Source organism: Cucurbita pepo, chromosome 17 (genome assembly GCF_057944985.1).
Source record: "Cucurbita pepo subsp. pepo isolate OVF chromosome 17, ASM5794498v1, whole genome shotgun sequence".
Taxonomy (NCBI): Eukaryota; Viridiplantae; Streptophyta; class Magnoliopsida; order Cucurbitales; family Cucurbitaceae; genus Cucurbita; species Cucurbita pepo.
In genome coordinates, this window is record NC_141814.1 from 9,858,438 (window position 1) to 9,873,847 (window position 15,410).

Sequence of the window (15,410 nt, forward strand, 5' to 3'; positions counted from 1 at the left end):
ATGATTTTTCAAGGAAGACATGGAGTTATTTCTTGTAGAAAAATTAGAAACATTTTGTGATTTCAAATGTTTCAAAACAATGATGGAAAAGGAAATTGGAATGCCTATAAAATGTTTAAGGACAAATAGAGGAGGAGAATTCAACTGTGCAGAATTCAACCATTTTTTAAAACAACATGGAGTGAAAAGACAATTGACCACAGCCTATATCCCACAACAAAATGGAGTGGCCGAACGCGAAAATCGCACTGTTTTGAACTTGGTAAGAGCTATGCTGACAGAGAAGAAAGTGCCTAAAAATTTATTGCCTGAAGCAGTCAGGTGGACAGGTGGACGATTCACATTTTGATTAAATCACCCACTCTGGCGAGAAGAGGCTTGGAGCGTTGTATTAGTAGATTATTTAAGAGTTTTTGGATGTGTGGGACATGTTCATATTCTAGGTGCCAAGAGAAGCAAACTTGAAAATAAAGTGTAACATGTGTTTTATTTTGAGTTAGAAACGAATCCAAAGGCTATAGAATGTTTGATCCAACTACAAATAATATTATAGTAAGTCGTAATGCAGCTTTCGAAGAAGACCGTGAATGGGGTTGAAATTTTTTTTAAGGTGAAACAAAATTGGACGGGGGACAAATATTGAAATTGATAAGAAGGAGAAATCACGGAGGAAACAACTGAACTAGCTGCTCAAACAATTGAATCAGTTGCTAAAAACGAAGAAGGGGAAATCACAGAAGAAACGACCGAACAGGTTGCTGAAACAATTGAACCAGTTGCTTAAAACAATTTTTCAGCAGCTATTGCACCATATTTGACAATAAGGGAGGGGAGAAATCGACTTCCACATGTATGGTTTGTAGATTATATTTATGGTGAAGGCTTGTATGAGGAGGATGAAGAAAATATGGCATTGTTGATGATTTCAGATCCTGTGAATTTTGAGGAAGTTGTCAAAAGCCCAAAATTGAGATTGGCTATGGAGGAAGAAATCAAATGGAACCTGGTTTAGTTGAATAGAATCCTACTAGGATTCAAAAGTAGTTCCAGTGAGCAGACACTCTTCATCAAGAGGAAGGGAGGTAACATTCTTATTGTAAGCATTTATGTTGATGATCTTTTATTTAGTGGAGACGATGAAGAATTATTGGAGGAGTCTAAATGTTCCATGAAAAAAAAAATTGATATGACTGACTTAGGTCAGATGAGATTTTTTCTTAGAATAGAGGTAAGATTAGATGATATTTTTATATGTAAAAAAAAAAGTATGCTGCGTAAGTTTTAAATCGATTTAGCATATAAATTTACAATTTTGTTTGTAATCCCATTGTTCCCTAAGAGAAAATTGGCAAAGATGAAAATGGTGCAAAAGTAGATATAACGTTGTATAAACAAATAGGGGAAGTCTGATGTATCCCACAGCTACTTGTCCTAATCTCATGTTTGTTGTAAGTTTGATTAGTCGTTTTATGATATGTCCAACACAACAACATTTTGCAGCAACTAAAAGGGTTTTAAGGTACTTGAAAGGTACGGTAGATTATGGTGTATTTTATAAAAAGGGAGGAGTTAGTGATTTAATTGGATTTGCTGATAGTGACTATGCCAGAGACATGGAAGATAGCAAGAGTACTTCAGGCTATGTGTTTATGATGAGTGAAGGAGCAGTAGCTTGGTCTTCTCATAAGCAACCTATGGTCACCTTATCAACCACATAATTTGAGTTTGTTGCTGCTAGTGTCTGTGCCATGTCAAGCTGTTTGGATGAGGAAGATACTCAAAGAGAATAGTCACTCTCAAATAGAAGAAACATAGCTAATGTGTGATAATACTTTAACTATTAAACTATCCAAAAATTCAGTTCTACATAGACGTTCCAAACACATAAGAGTAAGATTTCATTTTCTTAGAGATCTTACAAAAGAAGGAACCGTTAATTTATTATTTGTGGTACCTGAAATCAACATGCTGATTTGTTGACAAAGTCTCTAAAATTAGAAACATTTCAAAACTTGCATGAATAAATTCTTGACAAGGAAGAATAAGTTCAAGGGAGGGATTGTTAGAAGAATTTGATTATGTAAAAATAGTTAAATAAAGATGGTTTCTATTTTATAGTTAAAGTATTTTTAGGTATTTAGTTTAACTATTTTGGAACATGTGTAGTTAGTTGCTATTTCTGGATATTTGTAAAGCTATAAAAGCCAAGTTCAGTATTCAATAATACGATGACTTCAAACTTTAATTGTTTATGTTTCTGACTTAGTTATTTTTCTGTCAAAACCTAATAAACACATGCAATCATGCTCTTCGGACCTATCTCTTTTCTTTAGGGGTGGCCTCCAGTCTCGAACTAATATGGATGTATAGTACTTCCCTACACACGACCCACACGTGCAATTGTGAATCTCCAGGGGGCTCGCACACCCCTGGACCCTCTCTAATTAAGTTAATCTATAGCGACGTTTGGAGGTCAATGGAACCCCTTGATGTCATGCTCTCCATGAATACCCTTATTATCATACCATGCGCATCCACACTCATCGTCTCTAAGGAAGTATCCTTATGCTTATGAACAAACAACATGCATGAGGCCTCTAGTTTCCATCTTATAATCTCTAATGACACAACCCTCTAGTCTCATCTCTTTGTTACATTAAGTAACACATGCTCATTGAATATTTATATTAATATCATTTTCATGCTCTTAGGGTTGTGTCCTATGTCGGTCTATCGACATGATGCAATATGAGACTCGTCATCATATATCATGCTTAATATGAAAAATATCAACATATTAAAGCAAACGTCATGCAATCATCATAATCATCATATTGCAATAAACTGCATCAAGCATATCAAGTACGTCATTCATCGAAATATATATATTACGCACGTCATCAAGCATCATAACTCATACATCACCATATACTCATACATTATCATATACTAGTATACAGCATCCTACGATACAACTCATACATCATAATTATAACACATACAATTTTTAGCTTATCTTATAGTAAGGTCACTTACCTGGTTAACCTTAGTTAGAGTTCACCCTAATTACGCTAAACGTAAGATCTTGTTCCTCACTGCTCCAAAGGTCGCCAAGGTTTGTTTCCTATTACACTATTCGTCACTTTCTGTTAGTATTTCACAATTAAATTAAAAATCAAATTAATAATGTGAAATACGACTCTAAAACGACCTCAGTTACCTTAATCGAGGTCGAAAATAGGTTCGAGACAATCGAAACGGTGGAAATCAAGCAAAAATTGGAAAATCGAGCCGAATAGCCGCCGCTGTCCCATCCAATCCGCTCAATCTGAAGGGCTGCTTCCACTGCAGCTTGACATGTGCCGACATCTGAGCGGGACACGACAACGCAGACATTTGAGCGGGACACGACAACGCAAACAAGGTTGAGGCGCGAGTTGAAGTTCTTGTTTGGATCGCGTTTCTTGTTGGCTCGCGGCTCGTCGGCTGCAGGTGCGCCGCTGGGCTTCGCTTCGCAGGCTGGGCCACAGATGAGTTTGGGCTACTAGGTTGATTGTTAGGTTTTGGGTTGAGTTGGGATTGGGCCTCGGGTTTATAGGTTTGTTTTGGGTTGTAGAGCGGGCGCAGGTCGTACGCGGGTCGCAGGCTTGACCAGCCTCTGGCTACTAGGCCAACGAATTTTGGGTCGGGCTTACCTGCTGGGAATCGAGTTAGGATCAAGTCCAACCTAGATCCGACGGACCTTTTCTTCTTCGCTCAACTCCTTGCATGATTTTCTCTCTCCTCTCTACTACGTTTCTGACGCCTTTTCTCTCCCTATGGACCCGCCTTTTCTTTTCCATTTTCTCTCCCTATCTCTCTATGGACCTCTCCACTTCTCTTCCATGAATTTTTGTGGCTTGTAGCCACCTGTAATGACGGATCTTCGATATTTTTTAAACTCAATTTTGATCTCATTTTTCATGATGACAACGACAAAAATACAGCGTGGAACATGTCCTAGACGGTTGACCTTCTCTTCACGACGTGTTTCAAGCATTTTGATGTCGGATCTGACGGTGTAAGGTCGTGGGTTTCATTTTTGGAACTTGTCGACGTTCTCGATAATTCCCTCTCTCTCTCACTCTCTTCTTCGTTGCAGGTGGTCTGAGTGTCTTGGAGTGGTTGCTGACGTTTGTGTGGTGATGGTTGAAGGTCCAGGGAGCATTGTGAGGGGTTGGGGGAACACGACTTTCATGTGTGTGACGAAATTTCCGGAGACTGAATTTTTTTTTAAAAAATTCGGATTCGTTACCGTGTTAGACTGACGTGATAACCAACTACATCATGACACCAGATGATTTACAAGTTTTGTTCTATATTATGATATAATATTATAAAATTCGGAGCACGAGTAAAAAGAAAGATAAAATTAGAAATTCAAATCCCCACTTTTTTTAAAAAAAAATTTAGAATTGATTGAATAGTCTTTACATCTTTGAATGTTTTCATTATTATTTTGAGTAGTGCGTCGAGCTCTTTAATCTTAATATTGGCCCCTAAAAATTTGACTACTTACCAGTGACAACTATACAACGTGGGAAAATGATGTTTGTACCCTTTCCACAACCTTAACCTTTTGATCCCAAATTAGACGCACTAATCCATTGCGCTATGCAGCCATTTTTAAAATTTTATGCCTATAATTTAATATAAATATATATTTTTATACTTTTGTGTTTGAATTCCTACTAATCATATGGTGATGGAAAGTATGTGGACCTAATGCATAACTGAGTGTTTACCATTTGTCTTTTAAGTCATTAATTTCATATCGAGAAGCGGTGTTCATTATTAAGTCTACGCCCATTCCTTTCAAGCTTGACTCCGCCCTTAGACTCGTTATGATGTTCGACTGAACTCGTTGTCTTTGTGCTCTATTTGGTCGAATCAAGATACTTTTCCATAATGATGAGTACGGACGCATATACCATACCATATCATATCGTTCATATTAGAGACATTATACACATATGTCATATCCTAATGTTTCATATTAGACACATAGTTCGCGTTTTGCATGTCAATCATATTATTTCATTCCTTCAACATATCATATCTTAACATATCTGATAAGCGCCAACAATGCCAGATTTTTGCAAAGCTAGAGGTCCTTCTAGAATCCTTGCAAAACATTCATAGAGAAAGCTAACTTAACAGATTGATTCCAACCAAGAGCTAGTTAGAAGATGAATGACTCTTAGATCGAACTTGGAATCTATGATGGTCACTCTTAGATACCAAGACAATTCACTCCAGAATTAGCTTGATCAAAACTAATTCAATGAATCGGTTTAAACATCAAACCTAAAGCAAGGTTTGAAAAAGAATAACACTAAGAGGTATCAAGAAAACACAAAGGTTTTGTTCGTATTCAACAATTCATCACAAACATGAATATTACATGCCTTTAAATAGGCCCACAAGATAACCCTAACATAATAAAGTTCAACCACCAACTACAAATCACTAATAAATGCTATTAAATACAAATCGAAGGAAATAAGGCATTCATAAATTAATTGGTAATTCAACTACCAATGGCAAGTCTTTTAATCACTTTCCAATGTCACTTACTCCATTATTTTCTTGATTTGATACTTGAATCTTCTTTGTATTGCTTCTTGTAATTGCTCGTTCTGGTACATGGAAGTGATCAGTTGTTGGATTCATATTATCCCCCTTTCTTTAAAAGAATTTGTCCTCAAATCAAATTCTTCGTTCTTTCCGGACAAGAACTGAATATTGTTTTTTTTTTTCTTTCTCTACTAATATATTTTTTTTTCACCTTTTTTTTTTCCTTTCTTGGTTTTCACTCATCCTTTGCCCCTCATTTTCTCTCTTTTTTTTTTTTCACTCTTATCTCTCTCTTTTACCTTAGTTTCTTCTCTACATTATTGTTGTTCTTCATATTCTTTTTTTTTTTTTTTCTCTAATTTTAATTGGTCACAATGTACTTCATATGGAGACAATGAAAGTAAAGTAAATTTCTTCCCACACAAAGTAAAAGTATACTTGTTCATCAAACCATCAAATGTTACCTTTCTATCATATTGCCAAGGTCGGTCGAACAAGGTGCCCCCACATGCATTGGTAAACCATCACAAAGGAATTCATCTTTATATCTTCCAAGAGTAAAAGAAATAAGAGCTTGGGAGTTCACCTTAATTTCTTTTTCGTTTGTCAACCATTAAAATTTGTATGGTTTTGGATGTAGATGAACAGAAAGTTGAAGTCTTTTTACAAGGAAGTTGCTTACCACATTTGTGCAACTTCCACTATCAATCACCAAGCTGCGTGGGTTTCCTTTGATCAAACATCTTGTGTAGAACAAGTTTTTCCTTTGATCTTCAAATTTTTCTTCCTTGATTTGAACATTGAGTACCCTTCTTGTGATCAAAGATATGGAACTACCTTCTTCAACATACTCATCACCATATGCTGCGATTTCTTCCACAAGCTATGAATCATGATCCTCACATTCATCATCTGAATCAAGTATACCATTCCTTATCACCATAACTTTTTTATTAACACACTCTTTGCTCATGTGTCCAAACCCTTTGCACTTCCAACATTGAATAGAACTAGACTTCTCCTTTACCATGTTTGAAGCTTCATTCTTTTTACAATTGGAACTCTCAGCCTCCACTCTTTTAGCAGCCATAAACTTTTCTTTTGGTGACAATGATTCATTTTATTCACAAAACTATCATTGTTCCAAGTTTTAGAATTTGAAAAGGTGTTAGTTCGTGATGTGTACCTTTTTTAATGCTCTTTTTCTTCCTTCAATTGTCTTCAATTTTGAGAGCATAATGATACATGTCTTCCAGATATGGTGGTGGATTTCTATCAACAAGATGAGCAATTTCTCGATTCAAACCTCCAAGGAATCTAGACATGGTATCTTCTTCTTCTCCTCTAACATTTGCTCTTTCCATCATAGTCTCCATCTCTTGATAATATTCCGCCACACTTTTTGTTCCTTGCTTCAAACCTTGCAATTTAGTTTTCAAATTTCTTTCAAATGTTTTGGAACATACATTTTTCTCATGGCTTCTTTAAGTTCTTCCCAAGTCTCTATTGGATCCTCCTCTTTTCTTCTTCTCTCGGATTTGAGATGTTGGTACCAATCACCGGCATGATTGGTAAATTCAGCAATAGCAAGTCTCATCTTCTTATTTGCACTATAGGTGTTGCAATCAAATACATGCTCTATCTTTCTTTCCCATTGCAAGTATGCCTCAGAATCTGCCGTTCCACAAAAGGGTGGGATTTTGAGTTTAACTCCCCCATCTCTATCTTCATGTACTCTTTCCATCCTTCTAGGTTGCATAATAGTTGCATGGTTATTTCTTCCTCTCCATCTTCCTTCAACTTATCTTTCTTGTACTACTATACCTTCATCTTCTTGTAATGTTCGTTCTTGTCTTTGTTGTTGCGCCCTTCTTTCTTGTCTATCTTCCATCATCATTCCATCATACCTTGAATTGCTTGAAGAATGGTTGTATTAAGATCTGGTACTAGTGGTACTTCTTCTCCATTATGTGACATTTTGTTATCAAGGGACCTCTCCGCACTTCTCACAAAAATTTCACTCAAGGACACTCGTGATTAACACTCAAAGGTAGACTTTTGGTACTAGGTCAAGAATGTAAAGGCTGGCTTTTTTTTTTTTTTTTTTTTGGTACAATCTTGGTTTAAGCTTGATTATAACCAATTCAACGATCAACTCTAACAAGCTATGACTAGTATCTCAAGGATCAAAAACTTGAAAATTTTGAACAAACTCAAATAAATGATAAGAACTGAATATATATATATATATATATATATATATATATATTCCTCAGAACTATCGATTTTTTTTTTCTACTGATTTTTTTTTTCTTTTATTTTTTTTTCTTGATAATCAGAGAGAGACAAAAAAAAAAAATAACTGTAAAGATATTTCACCTCTAGAGCGGCCAAAGAACGTCGACCAAATGCTCTGATACCAAATGATAAACACCAACAATGCTAGATTTTTGCAAAGTTAGAGGTCCTTCTAGAATCTTTGCAAAACGTTCACAGAGAAAGCTAACTTAACGGATTGATTCCAACCAAGAGCTGGTTAGAAGATGAATGACTCTTAGATCGAACTTGGAATCTATGATGGTCACTCTTAGATACCAAGACAATTCACTCCATAATTAGCTTGATCAAAACTAATTCAATGAATCAGTTTAAACATCAAACCTAAAGCAAGGCTTGAAAAAGAATAACACCAAAAAGGTATCAAGAAAACACAAAGGTTTTGTTTGTATTCAACAAGATAACCCTACCATAATAAAGTTCAACCACCAACTACAAATCACTAATAAATGCTATTAAATACAAATTGAAGCAAATAAGGCATTCATAAATTGTCTTAATTGGTAAATCAACTACCAATGACAAGTCTTCTAATCACTTTCCAATGTCACTCACTCCATTATTTTCTTGATTTGATACTTGAATCTTCTTTGTATTGCTTCTTGTAATTGCTCATTCCGGTACATGGAAGTGATCAGTTGTTGGATTCATATCAATATCATATAAGGGTTGTATTTCATGCTAGATCATCGTTATGCATGTCAATCATATGATATCATTCATATTAGACACATACGCCATATCATAATGTTTTCATGCTTCCAGACATAACAATTCTCATCATGCACATTGATATGAACCAAAACACATCAATCATACAATATACTTCAATGAAGATATGAAAAAAAATATTGTTGAAATTATCAAAAGATATTTCAATTCATGCCACATTGAAGAAGAATGAAGTTTCATGTTATAAATTTTGGGTGGATTACAATTTAGAGTTATTGTATTTCATTAATGTATTTTAAGACTTTTTATTTATTTAGGTTACAATTACATAATGGTTAATTATGGCCATTAAGTATGAATGTTACAACTCTTGGAATGCCTTTACTAGTTTCATTTTGAGGCTATATAAAGCCATGTATGTTGTATTTGTAAGAAGACTTGAAAAATATAGTAAAAGATGCATTTGTGCTCTTCTTTCGCCAATGGCTAAGTTTCTTTGCAATTCTATGTAGTTTAGGTTGCATGTAGAATCATTCAAGCTTGACATGATCAATCTTGCTTGTGGAGTGATTCGAATCTCAAACAAGTGTTCTTGCGTTGAGATATTTGATCAACAAGAATCATTCAAGCTAGACATAATCAATCTTGTTTGTCGAGTGATTCGAATCTCAAACAATGTTCTTGCCTTGAGATATTCGATCAACAAGATAATCCAAATCTTAAACAAATTAATGCACTCAATACAACATAACAATCTCATAACAATCTCATATCATAAACATATTAATGCACTCAATACAACATAAAAGTCTCATATCATAAAAGTCTCATATCATATCATATCATAAAAGTCTCATATCATATCATATCATAAAAGTCTCATATCATATCATATCATATCATATCATAAAAGTCTCATATCATATCATAAAAGTCTCATATCATTTCATTTCATATCATATCATATCATATCATAAAAGTCTCATATCATATCATATCATATCATATCATAAAAGTCTCATATCATATCATATCATAAAAGTCTCATATCATATCATATCATATCATATCATATGTAACACCACAACACGTGTCATCATAAACACAATTATATAGGGCTGCTTACTTGGTTAGTCTTAGCCGGTATTTTTTCTAACTTGTATACGCCACTTACTTGGTAGGGCTTAGACGACGTTTTTCCTAACTACTCGCGTTCCTCTAAACTTCTCCAATTATTGTTGTTGTAGGCACCTTTGGGTCGAGCATAGGTGCTTGGCTGCTAGGATGCTGTAGATCTAGTTGAAACGAATGTTGGGGCATAACAGGTTGAGCGTGGGTTGTTTTCAAGTTGCAGGCACGTAGGTAATGGATGTGTGTTGCAGGCTTAGGCTAAGGGTCCTATTTAATGTGTTAGACTAACGGTAAACACCTATAATGCGTTAGACTAACTACATAACCAACTACATCACGATAACGTGATAACCAACTACATCACGATAACGTGATAACCAACTACATCACGATAACGTGATAACCAACTACATCACGATACTAGATGATTTACAAGTTTTGTTATAGAATTAATTAGATAATATTTACATTTTTATGAATGCATAAAGAGACTTTAGTGAGGATATGTGTTCTCCAAATGAAGGTCTAACATTTTAGCCGATCGTAGTGGGAGTTGAACCCACGACCTTCTACATGCTACCATGGAAATCAATGATAACCTGTATGATCAACGCCCTCCTATAGGACAAAGCCATTCCGTAGAGCAATCAAACAAACTATCAAGTGACACATCCCTAACCAACCTCATGCCTAACTCAATGGTTTCATACTGGAGTTGAAAGGAAAGTGAAAACTTTGCATACAGTACATCGACTACCATTGAGCCTACATTCTAACTTGGAAATAACATCAACTGTTTTTCATTTGCTTTAATTATTTTTCTTTTCCTAGAACCTACTCTACCCATTTTTATTGATGAGTAATACATTTAATAAATAGGAATTATGTGAATAAATATCTTATCTTATCCTTTTTGTTGTTATAAGTGACCAGATGAGATTTATTTTAATACATTTTTTCGCGATTGGATAACATAAATTAGTACCCAATAGTTTTCACAAATCTAGTATACAACATCTAATCATCCACTTTCCCAATATATTTCTACCCAACCTACAAAAAATAATAATAATAATAATAATAATAATAATAATAAAATAAAAATAAAAATACAAAGAATTCGAACCTATAGGACTATAAGTAGTGAATGGAAGAGTATAGGTAAAGGATTAACCACTTGGGTACTAAAAAAATATAGGTTTTAATCCATTGAAATTATCTATCCAAATCTTAACATTATATATTGTTATTACACCTATTCGCATAAATAATTTTAGTTGCATATGGTCAAAGCTAAAGGAAGACTTGCGTGTAGGAAGACTCAATTTTGAAGAAAATGAATTGTATGTAAGATTTCGATCCTTACCCCCAAATTTTACACGAAAATAATTTTCTTCAATAGGACATGTTCTGAGTCTTGTTAACCTTCGTGGTCTTCTATGAAAATATTCCTTGGAGGTGCAAAAATCGATCAAGATATGTTTCTCTTGACAAACTTGCGTGTAGGCTCAGATTTAACGTTCGAGCTTCAACCTTCTTTCTTTAAAGGTGGACAAAATTTGGAAGCTGTGTTTGAGGCACCTTCAACACTTTATTTCATCACCAAACTTGTGGATAATCTCATTTAGAAGGTGTAGAAGCAAGTTGGAAGAAAAATGGTTGACTATGGCTCTCAAATTTGTAAGAAATCCGAGATTTAGAAACCCAAAATCTAAGAGGCTATAACAACTAACGATTGAAGGCTCGACTTAGCTCAATTCTTGCTCCAAAAGAAAACCCCTACTTCAGGCTTTATAAAGGGAGGAGCTTAAACCGACATTAAAACTTCTAAATTGCCGTGAATTTGAGATTGAGTTTTATAAAATTTCTACAATAAATATTTTCTCCAATTCGTGGGCAATTGATCTCTATTTTGAATTTAGGCTATGTTTGAGAATGACTAAGGTGTGGTGGTTGTGAGTTGATTTAAAGTTAATGAGCCATGGTTGGATAAAACCTTATGATCATGGTCAAAGTTCTATAAGTATTTATGGAGATTGACTGTCGTATAAAATTTTCCAGATGTCTTGAACTTAGGAAACCATATGAGTGGAGAAACCACCACGGATTTTTCCTAGCCATACAAAGGTGTTTAAGAGGTAATACCGTATTAAATTTCAAGATTCATATTTGAAACTGGATTTTTAAGCATTCTAAGTTTTATTATATGTAAGGATATCCAATATGATTATGTAATACCCGTTTTTAGAAGAAAATTTTGTTAAACTTCCTTCTTAGTATCACAAAAGAGTGGGAAGAAACAATCCTCTGGTTGTGATACTAATTGGTATGGTTATAGGAAGAAAAAAAATTGTTAGAATGAGGTTTAGAGTTTGATTTGGAGAAGCATGTAATCATGAAAGTGATTAAACTATTGGTCTAGTTGATGGAAGAAAGCAATCATCTTGAAGAAAGTGAGAATGTTGGAATTAAGATTAAGGTTTTCCAACATTAGGCAATGCCTACATGAATGTTGATTTCACTAAGCTACAAATCCACTAAATGGATTGTTGCTCATGAAAGTTTAGGAGAAGGCTTAGTATGACATGATAAGGTTACGTATGAAATTTAGTAATCATTAGATTATAAGAAGGGACTGAACCAAGGGTAGGTGTAAAATAACCAAAATGCCCCTATAATTATGTACCACTGACTTATGACCAAAGTGACTTCTAAATTGCATGACTTCGATGAAGAACCTTATGTCATGGTTTAAAGGAATTATACAAAATTACAAGACCATTGGAATATTTGAGGATTTAAACCAAGATTTGAGTTGGTAAATGACTAACATACCCTTATAAGAATTCTAAAATGTTTTTAAGATTCTAAAGATCCCAAATGTTAAAGAAATTTCTTATGAGACTCATTTATGATCTTAAAGTTAAGTATGCAAGATCTCAGGAGGGTATTAGAACATGTTTGAGGTATGAACGGTAAGAAAAATGAGGAAACTACCCCTATAGACCTTTTATAAGAATCAAGGTTTGTTATGAATACCAAGTGACAAGATGTGTATATGAAACTAATTCTTCAGTATCTTGACTTTTACGGCATATAAGAATAACTATTATGCTTATGCAATATCAGTCTTAGAAGAGAGTTATGTTAAGTCACTCCTTAGTGTTACAAAGAAACGGGAGGAAATAAGACTCTTGTTGGAAATGTTTATGCACCACGATTGTAGGAGGAAATATTCAAAGGAAGCTTTTAGATGGTATGAGCAAAGTGGTCAATGATTGGATACTTTAGCTAGATTTGGAGTCCATGACTTAAAAGATAAAGTAACACATAAAAACTAATCAAGTCATGATCTAGTTAAAGGAAGAAAACGAGTCACCTTGAAGAAGGTAGGAAGGTTTGAATGAAGGGTGAATGTTATACCTAAGTTATTCTAACATTAATATCAACACGAGATCTGAGCCTTAAATCTACTTGAAATTTTTAAGATTATGACCAGGACAGTTTAGTAGAGTTGAGGTAGACCGAGCCATAGGTACATGAGTTACTAAGTCGGGACTTCACACTCCTTAGCATTTCTGTTAGTGAGTGCAATAGCACTGATCATTAAGAGGAAAGAGTTGGCCCATATATTGAACATTAAGAGCTTATCCAGATAGTGATTAAAAAGAAAAAACATCCATTCATGTAGAAACAAGGGTTCCCTCAAACATATGAATCAAGAAGACAAGGTTAAAAGGTTTTCTCTGAGTTCGACATAGTTGTGCGAGTTAGAGTGATGGTGTTGGGCTCACTAATTTCTCACCGCTTAAGTAATTTTCATGAAAAGATATTCAAGGAGGTTTTATAGACCTGCTTTACAATAATATTCATACCGATAATCGGAGGCTAATCAGTGACAAAAAGGATAACAAGATGAGCCCTTAAGCAAACTTGATACCTCTATATAGTGAGTGTTATACCAAACTCTCGATTAAGAGTCTTAGTTGAATAAAAATATTTTCTTTAGACATTGAATATTATAGAATGTGGTCTAGTGAACCATTTTAAATGAGGAACAAATCGTAGTTTGTCTAGACTTATTCGGAGATGTAAAGTTGTACGTTCCCTCACTTTGACAATGTAGAAGGTTTGTCCAAAATTTTGAGTTTGACTCATTCAATACATGCAAGCACAACTCACACTTCCAATGGTTAGTGAGAAGAGGTTTCGATGGTTAAGGAATTTGCTAACCTCAGTCATAGTATAAGGATGTGTTATATGATATATAAAAGTTAGTAAAGTTTAATGATTTTATGAAGAAATAACTAGTTAGAGTACTAACGCAACTAAAAAAGTAAACATCGTACCTCATATTTACCAAAGGAACATGAGATTATTTGCCTCGTCTTTAATGTTTAAAAACTATGTTATTTTTATTTTCTTGTTTTAAATTAAATATGCAAGTTCATGGCTTCATTTGCAAATGTTTTATTTCGATGTCCGTAATAAAATTAATGTTGGTATTAGAGCCAGACACTGGGCGGTGTGCCAACAAGGACAGATGATAGTGAATGCTGGAATGACCATGGAAGTTAAGATAGGAAATTAGTATGCATTGATTATCATTTAGTAGTTGACAGATGGATTGTGAGATCTCACATCGGTTGGAGAGAATGAAGCATTCTTCATAAGGGTGTGGAAATATCTCCCTAACAAACTCGTTTTAAAACCTTTAGAGGAAGCTTGGAAGGGAAAGCTCAAAGAGGACAATATCTGCTAGCGGTGGGTTTGAGCTATTACAGTGTTAGTCTCCAGGCATTTTAGAGATTCAACCCCACTCGAAGTAAAGTTATTGTTTCGAAACCATTTCAGCAAGTGAAATTTTGAATTCACTTTTCATCAAAATAACACTAATTTCATTATAAATCTCTTGAATTGTGCTCGAAAAACAAAATATCAAAATGATCTATATGTTCTAGGAAATTACACAATGAATCTATATCAAAAGGAGTAAAAAACTGATCATAACTTGCCATAATTTGGTTAGTAGCCAAACAAAAACAAAAAGGAGTTTAATTGATATTATCCAGATGATAGATCAAGGTTGAATTGGACAATGAGGAGCAAATTTAGGCTGGTATAAAGAATAAATAGTGACTCTTGCCTAGGCCAAACATGTAAGTGACTTACTGTTTCTGTACGAAGAATTATAAGATGTATGATTACAAATGTCTCGTGGCTCTTGCATGTCATAATGTTATGTTATGCTTATGTATGCTACGTGATAACGTATGATGTTATGTTATGTTATGCATGTGATGTTCTATTATGCCATGATATGAATGAAATGAAAAACTATGTATGTCATGTTATGCTTTGCCATGTAAAGCCATGTTATAGATTATATGGTGATGCAATATGAAAGTCATGATGATTACTATGCATTCGTGACTCACATGTGTGCTATGACATGGATGAAAGGAAGAGCGAAATGATTTTGATTTTATGCTTTGACTTAAATCCATGGAACCTCATGCATTTATGTATGTCATGTACATTAGGATACTTTCCCATTATGTTATGTTATGTTAGTACGAACATGTACCTTTTATATTTATGTTCATCATGATATCATGTGACTCTTTTCTTTTTGTGGCGTTCGACGACGCGTT

At 34.4% G+C, this 15,410-nt stretch overlaps 1 long non-coding RNA gene across 2 annotated transcripts; it reads left to right on the forward strand.

Annotated features, from left to right (window-relative positions):
- The first annotated feature begins 2,338 nt into the window (after positions 1 to 2,338).
- On the forward strand, positions 2,339 to 3,945 carry LOC147787577 (uncharacterized). Of its 2 annotated transcripts, none has more exons than XR_015413539.1 (2): positions 2,339 to 3,115; positions 3,242 to 3,945. It is a non-coding gene; the product is annotated as an uncharacterized LOC147787577 (long non-coding RNA). The 2 variants fall into 2 exon arrangements; XR_015413538.1 differs by having other exon boundaries at positions 2,339 to 2,557.
- Positions 3,946 to 15,410: the final 11,465 nt, after the last annotated feature.